We start from the raw sequence: 14,620 nt of genomic DNA on the forward strand, positions 1-14,620 counted from the left end.
AGAGAGCAGACCCTTGTCTGAGTACTTATTTGTCATGATTTTTTCCAAATTTGTAGGTTGCCTTTTCACTTTATTGGTAATTTCTTTTGACGTGGAAAAACTTCTCAGTAAGAACAGATCCCATGTCCTGAGTCTTAATTGACCTTGGAAGGCTAGGGCCAAAATGATGGCTTTCCTTGTGAACCTCCGTTTTCTCTAATTTTGGTCTGCAAGCTTAGGTTGTTAACCTTCCAGAAGAGAAGCTTATTGTTGTTAACACACAACCTAGGCTGTTGAGCTTAGCCTCACTATTGGTCTGAGTATCAAACATCTTAGACAAAACATGGAGCAGGTATTTTTCATCAAGTATTGATATGTTAAACTTTAAGTCCCTACAGAATATGATGAAAAAAATTTAAAAAATTAAAACATATTTTAAAAATAGGAATAAATAACTATATACGTGTACACGTAAGTCTAGAAATCTAACCATATACAGCATTGTAGTAGGAGAGTACCACAACACTCCTTTTCCTGTCTCTTGATTTCATTCAACACCCCCTTCCTTCTTAAACAAATGTCGACCCAAAAGACAGCATGGCAGCAACCGGTGTGTCATGACAAGCAGCACATATTGAGAAGACCAGAATGACAGACACTCCAAGCATGAACCTACTATTATAAATTGCCATCTTCAGTTGCTTAGCTCACATATGTCAACATATATAGTTAGTCAGGGTGAGAATCCTTCCAATTAACTGCTAAATTTGAAAATCTTCTGAAGATTCTCAGGATCATTGCCTTAGGCATCTTGTACACATAACTGTATGGGTTTGCCTCTGTCATGTTTCCAAGCACCTCTCCTTGCTCTCTCTTCATTGTCTAGTCCTCAAGTTCTTGTTTTCCATTTAATTGTATTATACCTTTCTATTTGTATTTCCTCTTTTGAGTTCTTATACTAGGAAGACTATACTAGTTCTTATACTAGGAAGACTAACGATATTTACACATGTGTGTTTGGTTTATTTCACTTATGAGTATATATTCAAGTGGCATCCACTTAAATATGAATGCATTCGATTTTATCATTCTTTTTGCTCCCAAAATTTTATTAAGAAGGAAACAGCAATGAGACAGTTTCAAAGAAAATTGGTAAGACAGTTTAAATAATTAATACATTGCATACATTCTTCCTAGTGGTTAATTGCTGTAAAAGATGCAGACATGATATCCTATTTACAAACACCATTAAAAAAAATCCCTCTATTCATTAAAAGAATGTAACTATATATCTATCCTAACCACTTTGAATACACAGATACAAAATGGACATTCATCTGTGTCCCTTTGCTTTGTTAAATTAGGTTATTGCAATATTATAAGTGTGTTAACTCAGCGAAATATTCTAAAACAGTCCAGTAGCCCATAATATTATTGGGTCTTCCTCTTGACTGGCAATGTCTGAAATTGTTGACCTGAGTCCCCTACAGCTCAACATAACAGCATGGCTTTACTTCTTATATTTCATTTTTATACTTTTCTGCTGGATGGTTAAGACCAAGGGAAAGCAGGACCTATGCAACAAGAGTTGTAGTTTTTGGGTCTGATAAGGTCAGTGAAATTCCCTCAGAATTTATCCTGAAATCCTGGACCTCAGAATGTAGAACCTTTGTCAGTGTCAGCCATGTGGAAGAGTCACAGCCATTGCTTGACCAATGTGCTCTCTGTGAAAGCTTGAGAGAATGTTTTCTCTCCATGTGACTCTTCTTAAGGAACACTGTACATCATCAATAACTTTCCTCTTTAGCCCCATGATCTTGGTCAGAAAATTTGGGACACTACTGAGTTACATGATGTTACAGTACAAGTTCTCATATGTCCTGAGTCTTAATTGACCTTGGAAGGCTAGGGCCAAACTGTTGGCTTTCCTTGCAGCCCTCCTTGTCCTCTAATTTTGGTCTGCAAACTTAGGTTGTTAACCATCCAGAAGACAAGCTTATTGTTATAACCATACAAGCTAGGCTGTTATGCTTAACCTCACTATCAGTCTGAATATCAAACGTTTTAGGCATAACATGGAACAGGTACTTTTTATCAAGTATTGATATGTTGAACTTTAAGTCCCTACAGAATATGATAAAAAAAATTTAAAAATTGGAATGTATTTTTAAAAATAGGCACAAAGAACTATATACTTCTTATGTTTACGCATAGCCCAAAAATTTAACCATATACAACCATGAAGCAGGACAGTCCCACAATATTCCTTTTCCTATCTCTTGCCTTCATTCATCACCCCCTTCTTTTTGAACAATTATCTACCTGGAAGATGGCACAGCAGCAACTGGCTATTCATGACAAGAAGACCATATTCAGAAGACCAGAATGAGAGGCACTCCAACCATGAAACTACTATTACAGATTAACATCTTCAGGGCAGTTGCTTAGTTCACAGGTACCAGTACATATAGATAGTCAGGGTGAGAATCTTTCCAATTAACTGCCAGATTCAAAAATCTTCTGGAGATTCTCAGGATCATTGCATTGCCCATCTTCTACATATAACTGTATGGCTTGACATTGTCATGTTTCTTAGCTCTTCTCCTTTCCCTCTCTTGACTACTTAGTCCTTGAGATGCTGCTTTCCTGTTACTTGTATTATACCTTTCTATTTGTTTTTCTTCTTTTGAATTCTTATACTAGGGAAACTATACGATATTTCCACATGTGTGTCTGGTTTATTTCACTTATAAGTATATGTTCAAGTGTCATCCACTTCAATAAAAAGGCTTGAAGTTCATCATTCTTAATAGCTGAATAATACTCCATTGTGTAAAAATAACACATCTTCTTCAACTTTTCCTCAGGTGATGGACTCTTTGTTGTTTCCAAGATTTGGCTATCACAAATTGTGCTGCTATAAACATAGGCACACATATATCCCTATGATATGATGTTTTCAGATCCTCTGAGAAAATTCCCAGTAGAGGAACAGCTGGTTTAAATGGGATTTCCAGTCCAACTTTTCTAAGGAGTCTCCACACTGATTTCCATAAAGGTTGCAGCAGTCTCTCCCACCAGCAGTGGAGAAGAGTTCCTTTTTCCCCACAGCCTCTCCAACAATTGTTGTTGGGTGATTTCTTTATGATAGCCATTCTTTCTGGGGTGAGATGATATCTCAATGTGGTTTTAATTTGCATTTTGCAGATGGCTACTGATTTGGAGCATTTTTTCATATATTTATTCACTTCTTTAAATTCAACCTCTGAGAAGCATGTTTTCATCTCAGATGCCCATTTCTGTATTGGGTCTTTAAATTTAGGGCCCTAGTATTTTTTAGTTCTTTATAAATTCTAGAGAGCAGACCTTTGTCTGAGTACTTATTTGTCATGATTTTTTCCAAATTTATGGGTTGCCTTTCACTTTGTTGGTAATTTCTTATGACATGAAAAAACTTCTCAGTAAGAGCAGGTCCAGTTTTTAATTCTTTCAAATGTTTCCCATTTGATTTGATTTTTGTCATGAAGTCTTTGCCTACCCCTATGTCTTCAAGAGTTCCACCTACTTTCTCTTCCAGGAGATTTAGTGTCTCTGCTTTAATGTTTAGATCTTTAATCCATTTTGACTTTAGCTTAGTGCATGGTGATAGACCTGGGTCAAGTTTGAGTTTTCGGCATGTAGAGAGCCAGTTTTTCCAGCACCATTTGTTAAAGAGGCTATCTTTCTTCCAGTGAGTATGTTTGGCCCCTTTGTCAAAGATAAGGTGGCTGAGTGTGTTCGTAGGGGCTTCAGTATCTTCTAATCTATTCCACTGATCCTCAGGTCTATTTCTTTGCCAGTACCATGCTGATTTTATCACAGTAGCCTTGTAGTATAATTTCAAGTCAGGAATTGTAATGCCTCATACATTGTCTTTATTGCCCAGGATTGCCTTTGCTATTCTAGGTCTTTTCCAGTTCCAGATAAATTTTAGGAATGATTTCTCTACTTCTGTGATGTATGTTGGTGGTAGTTGGATAGGGATTGCATTAAATCTGTGCAGCAATTTTGGGAGTAAGGCCTTCTTCACAATGTTGGCTCATCCTATCCAGGACAATGGGATATCTTTCCATTTTCTGAAATCCTCTACGATCTCTTTTTTAAGAGTACTGTAATTTTCCTTGAAAAGATCTTTGACTTCTTTAGTTAGATTAATTCCAAGGTATTTCATTTTCCTCGGTGCTATTGTAAAAGGTATTGTTTCTATAATTTCCCTCTCAGTGTGTTTGTTGTCTGTGTAGAGGAATGCTATTGACTTTTGGGTATTGACTTTTTAACATGCCATGCTCCTGAATTTCTGCATTAATTCTAGTAGCTTCTTGGTGGAGTTTTTTGGGTGTTCCAAGTAAAGTATCATGTCATCTGCAAATAATGATAATTTAGCTTCTTTACTATTCTTATTCCTTTTATTTCTTTCTCTTGTCTAATGGCTGTAGCTAATGATTCCTGAACTGTATTGTATAAAAGTGGTGATAGAGGACATCCTTGTCTTGTACCACATCTAAGAGTAAAAGATTTCAGTTTTTCCCCATTTAGGATTATGTTAGCCATTGAGTTTTCATAAATGACTTTTACCATATTGATGTAGAGGCCATCTATTACAATTTTTTGTAGGACTTTGAACATGAATGAGTATTGGACTTTCTCAGAAGCCTTTTCTGCATCAATGGAGTTGACCATCTGGTTTTTAGTTTTCTCTCTATTGATAGAGTATATTACATTTATAGATTTTCCAATATTGAGCCATCCTGGAATCCCTGCTATGAATCCTACCTGGTCATGGTGTATCATCTTCTTGATGATTTGCTGTATTCTATTTGCTAGGATTTTGTTGAGGGTTTTGGCATCTATGTTCATGAGGGAGATTGGCTGTAGTTCTCTTTCTTAGTTGCGTCTTTCCCTGGTTTTGGCATCAGTATAATACTTGCCTCCAGGAATGATTTTGGGAGGATTGTTTCCTTTTCAATTTCATGGAAGAGTTTGAGGAGTATTGGGACTACATCTTCTGTAAATGTCTTGTAGAATTCAACTGTGAATCCGTCTGGACCTAGACTTTTTCTTGTCGGTGGTTTTTAATTATATCTCATATTTCATTGGCTGTTTTTGGGCTATTGAGAGTGGTTATATCTTGTCAACTGAGTTGTGGTAATTTGTTCCTTTCTAGGAATCTGTCCGTTTCTTCTGTGTCTTCTATTCTGTGAGAGCAAAGATTCTCAAAGTAGCTATTGATAATCTTTTGAATTTCCACTGAGTCTGTGGTAATTACACCCTTTTCATTCCTTATTACTTGTATTTGAATTATTTTTCCTCTTTTTGATTAGGTTAGCTAGGGGCTTATCAATTTTATTTAGTCTTTCAAAGTACCAGCTTTTTGCTTTTTTAATTTTTGAATTGTTTTCTTCCTCTCAATTGAATTAATTTCTGCTCTAAAATTTATGATTTCTTCCCGCATTTGGGCTCTGGGTTTGCTTTGGTCTTCCTTTTCCAGTTGTTGAACATGCAAAATTAGGGTATTTATTTGTTCCCATCCTGTTTTCCCAATGTGTGAGTTCACTGGTATGAATTTCCCTCTGAGAATTGCTTTCATCGTATGCCATAAATTCCGATAAGTTGTGCTTGAATTTTCATTGAATTGTAGATATTGTTGAATTTCTTGTTTAATTTCCTCTGTGACCCACTGGTTGCTGAGGAAGGTGTCATTTAATTTCCATGTATTTAAGGTTTTTTTCTGCTTTCTTTTGTCATTTATTCTCAGTTTCATTGTAATGTGGTCAGATAATGTGCATGGGATAATTTCTGTTTTCTTATATATACTTAAGCATGACCTATGGACCAGTATTTGGTCTATTTTAGAAAATGACCCATGTGCAGCTGATAAAAAGGTGTATGCAGCTCTGTTTGAATGGAACACTCTGTATAGGTCCACCAAGTCCGTTTGTTTCAAGCTCTGGTTCAGTTCTGTTATTTCTTTTCTAAGTTGTTGTCTGGTTGACCTATCTTTTGGGGATAAGGGAGTGTTATGGGCTCCTGTTAAGTTTGTGGTATTGGATAATAGATTTTTCATGTCCATTAAGATTTGCTATATGTATTTGGGTTCTCCCTTGTTTGGTGCATACATATTCATGAGTGTTACCTCTTCCTGGGTTGAATTAGAGACTGTCTGAGAATAAGATTGCTACCCACGCTTTTTTCTGACATGCTGGGGCATTAAATATTGTGTTCTATCCTTTGACTTTCAGCCTATGAATGTCTTCATGAGTTAAATATGTTTCTTGTATACAGCATATTCTTGGATTTTGTTTCCTAATCCACTGTGCTAGTCTATTTCTCTTAATTGGTAAAGTGAGTTCATTTACATTTATGGTTATAATTGAGATATATTGATTTACAATTGACATGTTATTTACCTGTTGTCATTTACTCCTTTTTCTCCTTTGTTTAAATGTTTGCCCTGTTTAATTGGTTGCTTCTGATCTCATTCATGGAGTTCTGATCACTTTGGTCCCTCTCTAGAACACCTTTCTTTAGCCTGTGTAGGGTTGATTTTGTCATCATGAAATTCTTTAGCTGTTCTTTGTCATGAAAGTATTTCACTTCTCCATCAAACTTGAAAGAGAGTTTTGCAGGGTATATTGGCCTGGGCTGGAATTTGTTTTCATAGAGGACTTGAAGTACTCTGCTCCATGCTCTTCTTGCCTTCATGGTTTGTGCAGAGAAGTACTCCATAATTCTGATGGGTTTTCCTTTGAATGTGATCTGCTTCTTTTCTCTAGCAGCTTTCAGTAGATTATTCTTGTGCTGAATTTTTGGGTTCTTGACTATTATATGTCTCAGTGTGTTTTTCATTGGGTTGAGGTTACTTGGCATTCTGTATGTTTCAGTTACCTGAATGTCAGGTTGTTTCCTCATATTCGGGAAGTTTTCTGCTATTATTTCTGCCTATATTTTTTAATGTCATTTTTATTGACTCCTTTTTTCCCCTTGATGCCTATTAGTCTCATATTGTTCATCTTTGCATCACCTTCAGGTGATGGATTATTTTTTCCTGCATCCTAGTTGTTTTTAAGAGATCCTTTCTTACCTTTTCACTAGCTGCATGAGCGTCTACAAGATCTGAAACTTTGTTTTCACTTTCACTTAAACAGTTTTGCAAGCTTGTGATTGAGATTTTAATTTCACCTATATCTCTTTGACTCTGCTTCATGCGATCTATTTCTTTCCTGTATTGCTCATTCAAGGAATCTGTCATTTTTCTAATCTCCTCTATTTTTTTATCAATGTCTTCTTTAGAAGCAATTATAAATTCTTTTACTGAAGTTTTTTATTCAGATTGGGTTTCCTCCCTATTTTTCTGTGGTTGATTCTTTACTTCAAATGCTATGAGTTCTGAGAATTCTTTTTTTATTTCAGAAAATAATTCTCCTCTGAGTTTCTCTATAACTTTCTGCTGTTGCTTATTTAGTATCGACGCTATTAATTTGTACATTTGAGCTAAGCTAGTAGAAAAGATTTCCGCTCTGAGTTCCTCTATGACTTTCTGCTGTTGCTGATTTACTATAGAAGCTATCAATTCATACATTTGAACCGATCTAGTGTCCTCCTCACTTGTTCTGAGTGGGCATTCGGTTTCCTCCATATGTTTCTGCATTTGATTCTTTATTGCAGATGTTATTAATTCAGCAATTTCTTTTTTCATTTCCAATCTGAGTTCCTCTATACCTTTCCGCAGCTGTTTCTTTATTTCAGAAGCCATTGACTCATTGCTTTCAGCTGTGTGATTCCTGCTTTGTTCTGTGTTAGTGTCCTCTGCACTTGTTATGGGTGGGCTTGGGTTCTGAGTTCACATTTTGCTCCTTCTCATTGTCATTTTGTGTAGCACTGTCTTCTGACCTTTGTTGTAGATCTTTGTTGCAGTTATAACCTTAGCACCTACTGAAGTTCAGGTGCAGATTTACAAAGTTTGGATTTATCCTGCTGTGCCTGGCTTGGGTCTGGCTGCTGTGCTCAGCTCCTTCCTGCTACTTCTCTTGGGGGTGAACCTGTTTTGTCACTCTGTCAAGATGTTCTGCTCCTGGACTAGCTGGGTGGTTCTCTCCCCTACACCCTCTGCAGGGATTGCAGCTGCAGGGTTTCACCCCAGGCCTGTATGTCAGGCCTGAGCTGAGTCTGGAGGGGACAAGGTGGAGTAGGGGGGAGAGACAGCTACACTCACCGGGCCTGGAATATGACTGGATCTGGTGGTTCCTGGAATGCAACAGAATTTCCTACTCTGTGGGCAGGGAGTGGGTGTGTACTACGGAGTGATGGGGGGCCTCCCAAGAGTGTGAAAGAGGGTGTCACCCATGCTGTGCCAGGGCTAGGACCAGTAGTTCACGCCAGCACAGGATAGCTGGAAGCTCTCCCACACACTCAACCGGCCTGAGCTAGGACTGCATCTGGGGTTTCCCAGAATGCGGCAGAAATTCCTCCTGGGCAGGTGGGGTAGGGGAAGTGCTGCAGAGTGGTGGGGGTCATCCCAAGGGGGTGGAAGAGAATCTCACCCATGCTGTGCCTGGGCTGGGACCAGTAGGTCCCACTGGCACAGCATAGCTGGAAGCTCTCCCACACACTCATTGGGCCTGGGCTAGGACTGGTTCTGGGTGTTCCCGGAACACGGCAGAAATTCCTACTCAGCAGGCAGAGTGGGGGATGTGCTGCAGAGCGGTGGGGTGCGTTCCAAGGGGGTGGAAGTCGGTCTCACCCACGCTGCACCTGGGCTGGGACCAGTATGTTCTGCAGGTGCAGGGTAGCAGGAAGCTCTCCCACACACTCACTGGGCTTTGGCTAGGACTAGGTCTCTATCATTCTTTATAGCTGAGTAATATTCCATTGTATAAAAATACCACATCTGTTCCATCCATTCATATCATAGTGGTATACGTGTACTATGTTTATAGCAGCACAATTTGTGATAGCTAAATCTTGGAAACAACCAAGATGCCTGTCACCTACAGAATGGATAAATTATAAGTTCTTAAAATCAATACTTTTTAAATAAACAACTTGACCAAAAATCTATCACAGAATTTTGAGATTCATTAAAAGAAAATTTAATGAGAGGGGGAAAAAAGCATTCAGAAGGATTCTCAATCTCAAGGAAGGAAAGCCACTAGTTTTTCTCTTCTCTGTAACACTGGTGGATCTCTTGTACATTATTCAGAGAATGGTACTTCTTGGAAATATGTCTCAATGTCAATAGAAATCTCTGATTCTTTCAGAGGACACTTATAAATAGTATGCTTACCCTGGGGTATTTTTGAGCAGGCAGCTTTCCTCTGGGTTTGAGCTCTGAGCCTTTCCTCTTGTTACATTAGACTCCCTACAGAGAGGAGGAATCAGGGCCCTTGGAGTCAGCTGCTCCTTGGTGCTGCAGCATCACTTGGCAGATGGAACTTTATGGCTAGGTTTTGGGGAAGGCATTTCTTCCTGACATTGCCAGGAATTTAGGACAGTTTCTTCCTGGTTCATGAAAGTTGTATTTGTAAACACTGTCATTTTAGCTATCTGATACTCAGTATGCTCCTAGAATGATAATTTGGAAGCACATTATAATTAGCAATGTTTTAATCGATGTGATTTTTACCATTTATGTTTAGCTATGATATTAAGTAAGGATGCAACCACTGCCAGAAGTCCATGGAGACTGGGGAGGAACTGAATAAAAGACAGGCTGTAGTTTACAAATCAGTGGTGAAAAATTCATTGCAGTTTATAAAGTACTGAGTATGCTTTGCAGCCAACAATATATAAAGTAAGTTCATTATAGTTCACCTGAGCATCAACCATTTCATAAGAGTAGAGTCTTATCACACAGAAATGTTACTTTCAGAAGAGTGTTTCTTAAACCCAAATTTGGCTATATTAAGAATTATTCTTAAACTTTCTTAAATTTAGACAAGAAAATTTATGCCTCTGATATGAATGTAACATTGAGCTTTCCACCTCCAGCCTCAGCAGAGAGAGGAGTCCCCACCATGTCTGCCCATCTGCAGTGAATGGCATTGTGAAACTTCTCCAGCTTCCTAATCAAGCAGAATAAGCAGACATACAGCACGGAGACCTGAAGGCCCACAACTCTTTTTTGCTACAATGGGCTGATTCACTGAAAGACGGTGGGCGTGGAGACTGTGGCCAATGGCAAGGGGGTTGTGGTGGTCATGAAGCGGAGATCCGGACAGTGGAAGCCAGCCACCTCCTAAGTGAGCAGTACCATCAACAAGAGTGAGTGCACGTACCACCCTCAGCAGCATCCACCACAGGATCTGAAAGAACAAGTACCGCCTGGACCTGTGCATGGCTGCCATATGCAGAGCCACCACCACCCAGAGCAGCCAGAAGCCCATGTTGGTAAAAAGGAAGCAGACCCACCCACCAAGAGTGCCTGTGCTGCCCCCAGCAATAAAGAGCTTTCCTTGGTCCTTGGCCATGTCTCACACACACACACACACACACACACACACACACACACACTGAATTTACATTGAATAAGTTCAGAACAGGCACTTGGCCGTAGAGTACACATAGGTCACAGTTCTACCAATGCACCAAAGTGAGGCTCAACGCTTGAAACATCATCGTTGGCTCCTATTGCTAAGTAATGAACAAAATGTCTTTTAAATATTAGAATAAAATTAATGTGGCAGCAACTTGCACAATTTGGGAATGTGTTTAAGTTAACAATTCCATGGGAGAGGAGGAAGACTCTAAATATGCTTCATTTTTGATAGAAACACAGAATGGTTTGTTTATCTTCGGATAGGGATCTCACTGAATCCTAGCTTTGACTGCACCGGGTGAAAGAATAAGAATGATTGGGTCCATGTTGCTTTTAATGGCTGATGTAGTGGATGTCTAACAGGTGGTCAACTTATTACATGTAGCTGAATTAAACTGACATGATGCTGATTGCAGGAGGAGGGTTGTTGCCAGCAGCATAAAAGGCAGAAGAAGAGAAGCTGCTGGAACGCTGTTAGAGATGCTGTTCAGAGAAGCTGTTGGAAGCTGCTCGTTCTCCTAGGCTGCTCTGCCGGAGGACCTTGTCATGCTGGCTTTCTTGATGAACTTTGGGGAAGTTTGAGTCCTCATCTTGAGCGTCGCTTCCTGGCTCTGGAGGGGAAGATGGTACACCACTCATCCTCATGAAGAAGCTTGTTACCCTGGCTTTCCTGACAGGAACTCAGCTTTCCTCATTGCTGGGGAAGTGCAGGACTTCACTGTTGCTGAGGATGGCTTGCCTTGGGCATGGCTTCCTGGCTCCAGTTCAGGATTCCTCAGCTTGCTAATACAGATCCTTCATCCCACTAGCATAGACTTCCTAGCTTCCCACTGGCCTTGGGGCCTTTCCAGCACAGATCTGTGAAGTGGGCCTGTATGAGACTTTTTTGAGGGCTCGAGGCATCCAGTTGGACTGGTGGTAGGCATTGTTATGAGTTCTAGGTGCTCAACTGGATTCTTTAGTGTTTAGTGTATAGATAGATTTCCTGCACTTATTGTATATAATTTGTTGGGTGATTCATTATAAAATATGTCCCATATGATATTTTTTCCCATGCAAAAACACTCCCAACCATGACAGCTGATATCAAGGCAATAGCAGAGAAGGTCCATCTCAGAGTGATGATCATACGTAACTAAAAGTAAACTGCTGAGCCGATCCCATTTGGGCTGAAACATTGTCTATAGAGTTTCTAAAATTTTGTGAAATAAAGGAATAGCCTATGGGACTACATAAGTTATTTCAGATAAGATAACACATATGAAGTCAACTTAGATCTTAGTAGCAGTATAAAATTTCAATTTGACTACTTACAAATTATGAAGTGATATGTATCATGTTGATCCCGTGTGGGGCCTCCAATGTATTTCTTTTATAGGATGCCATTGGGAAAAAATATTACAAATCCTCCTTCTTATTCCAGTTCCACCCCCAGTGCCCTTGACTTCAGAAGTTACCCATGACAGTCTCTCTTCAACCTGTACAGAATGACTTACTTGTCAGTCTAAAATAATCCATATTCAGAGCTTCTTCAAATTGAACCTCAGCAGTAGTTTAGCTCTTTTCACAGATGGTGTTAATTAGATAATGTAGTCAAATTTAATTGATACTTTTGTTCTTACTGTTCCTGTTTGTTGCCTAATAGCATAATGGGAAAGAGTCTGAACTTTAAGAAGAAATCTGCGGGTGTGAATTCCTGTTCTTTCATTTACCTGTTCTTTCATCTTAGGTGACTTTGGACTATTTTCTTTGCCTCTTTAAGTTCTAATGTCTCCATCTGTAAAATTAGATCAATATCTATTTCATAATATTGTTGTGAAAATTACTTAATAAATTTTAAATTCTTCATACCTCCAATGGTAGTGGGTCTTAAATGTTAATTTTCATAATAATCACTTTAGGAACTTTTATAAAAATAGCAGTGCTTTTGAAGTTTCTGATGCAAAGATCCAGGAAGGGGCCTGAGATCCCATATCTATTGAAGAAACACCTCTGGTATCTCTGACTCAAGTGTTCTAAAAAGCATACAGTGCTGCAAAAATGCTATATTAAGCTTTCAAGGCTGTTGATTTCCTTTCCTTTCCCTCCCAATATAGGGTTGCAAACAATGCATAGGAATTTGATTTTGGGTCCAGACATCATTCCCAAATATCAGTTATTTCAGGACTTTATTGATGTTTTCAGTGACCCAACTTTATTCCATCTATATCTGACATCACACTGCTGTAACTCAGAGAAAAATGGAAGCCATCAGGTAGGAATTGTGCCAAATTTACAAACTGGCTTCTTTTCACTCACTAGCTAATACGTACTTCATGCATGATACATGCCAGACATGATTCTAAGCCAGTAATCAGGATTTATGGTCCATGGGTAAATCCTATTTGCTACCTATATTCACAAGTAAAGTTTTGTTGAAGCAGAGCCTCATTCATTTGTACATATCTGTAGCTGCTTTTGTACTACAATGGTAGAGTCAAGGAGTTATAATAAAGACTGTTTGACCCTGTGTCTTAGGTGTTTTGGGCTCCTGCTACACTGTAAAATACAAATACAAAACACTATAGTCTAGATAATTTATAAATGAGAAATATTTGCCATGGATGGTGCTGTATACCTGTTGTTCCAGCAAGCCAGAGCCTAGGGCAGAAGGATCAAGGTTAACCTAACTAGACCTGTCACAAGAAAATCAATCTTTGTTTCTCACAGTTCTGCAGGGTGGAGAGTCCAAGAGGAAGACAGTAGCAGACTGAGTCTAGGAGGCCCTGCTCCTTGTAGAAGTTGTAGTCCAGCTATTTCCTGGCAGGATACAGAGAAAAGCAAGTTCCTCTGATCAGTTCATAAGCACACAAATCCTGCACACAGCAGGACTTTTATGGTACAGCAGCCCTTCAGTGGCCCCTGCCTCTAAATAGCATCACCTTGAGGTTTAGTATTCAACGTATGAAGTGAGGAAGGGAGATGCAAATACTCAGAGAATAATACCCTGAAAGCCCAAAATATTTATTCTGTTCCTTTTAGAAAAGTTTGGGGTTGGGGAGCTAGCTGGACAGTCTATTGCCTGCCTGAACAAGTGCCTGCCTGGCAAGAGCAAGGACCCAGTTTCGTTCCCTGGTACCACATGCTGTGCCAGGTTCTCACTGCCATGCTGGCCACTGAAACTGGATATGGTGGTGCACATCTTTCATCCCAGCAGTGGGGCAGCTGAAACAGGAGGATCACTATGAGTCAGAGCTGTTTAGCAACACCTCGTACTAAATAAAGAAATAAAAGATTTTTTTTAAAGAAAATCAAAGAAGTTCACTGATTGCTGACCTAGGGTGGATATTTTGGACATCATTTCTCTTATGAACCCATTATTTTCTCCTTGGTACTCCTAAACACCTAGATTTTCCTGTTCACTTCAAGAATAGTTCAGTATATAATCTGTCATTTCAGTAATCAACAGAGTTCTCAAAAGACAGTGCTTTACAAGTACATTTCAAATGTCCTTATATATGTCATTGGATAGTGGCCAAAGTAAGCTATAGAGTAGAGTGAAATTATACCATAAGTTACATTTGATCAATTTGAGCACAAAAAGTGTAATATTTTGGAGGTAAACCTATCAGATTAAAATCTGAACAAACTGGAGTTTAGAGAACCTAAGATGGAGCCAGAGCAAATGCTGTAGCTTTATTTTATTTATTTATTTATTTATTTATTTATTTATTTATTTATTTTAATGTATTTACTGCCGGGTCTACAGGGTATTCAGCTTCTCACTACATAGGTCAACTGGTAGTGATCCTTCCTGTTTTCAGCCTCCCAAGCACTGGGATTACAGGCACGTGCCACCACACCCAGTTTTAGTCACTTTCTCAGGGTGCCCTGAGGGTGGTTCCAGCTTAGCATGCCGGGGATCAAACCCCGACTGCTGAGCTCTGCCTAGACAGGAGCTTTAGTCCACTGAACTATCTGGTCAGCCTTCCTTTCTTCTTCTTCTTCTTCTTCTTCTTCTTCTTCTTCTTCTTCTTCTTCTTCTTCTTCTTCTTCTTCTTCTTCTTCTTCTTCTTCTTCTTCTTCTTC

The 14,620-nt window shown here is 39.1% G+C and overlaps 1 pseudogene; it reads left to right on the plus strand.

The window, feature by feature from the left end:
• The first annotated feature begins 10,031 nt into the window (after positions 1 to 10,031).
• Positions 10,032 to 14,620, plus strand: part of LOC101588415 — a 12,405-nt pseudogene continuing 7,816 nt past the window's right edge.

This window comes from Octodon degus, unplaced genomic scaffold (genome assembly GCF_000260255.1).
Source record: "Octodon degus isolate 3935 unplaced genomic scaffold, OctDeg1.0 scaffold00142, whole genome shotgun sequence".
Taxonomy (NCBI): Eukaryota; Metazoa; Chordata; class Mammalia; order Rodentia; family Octodontidae; genus Octodon; species Octodon degus.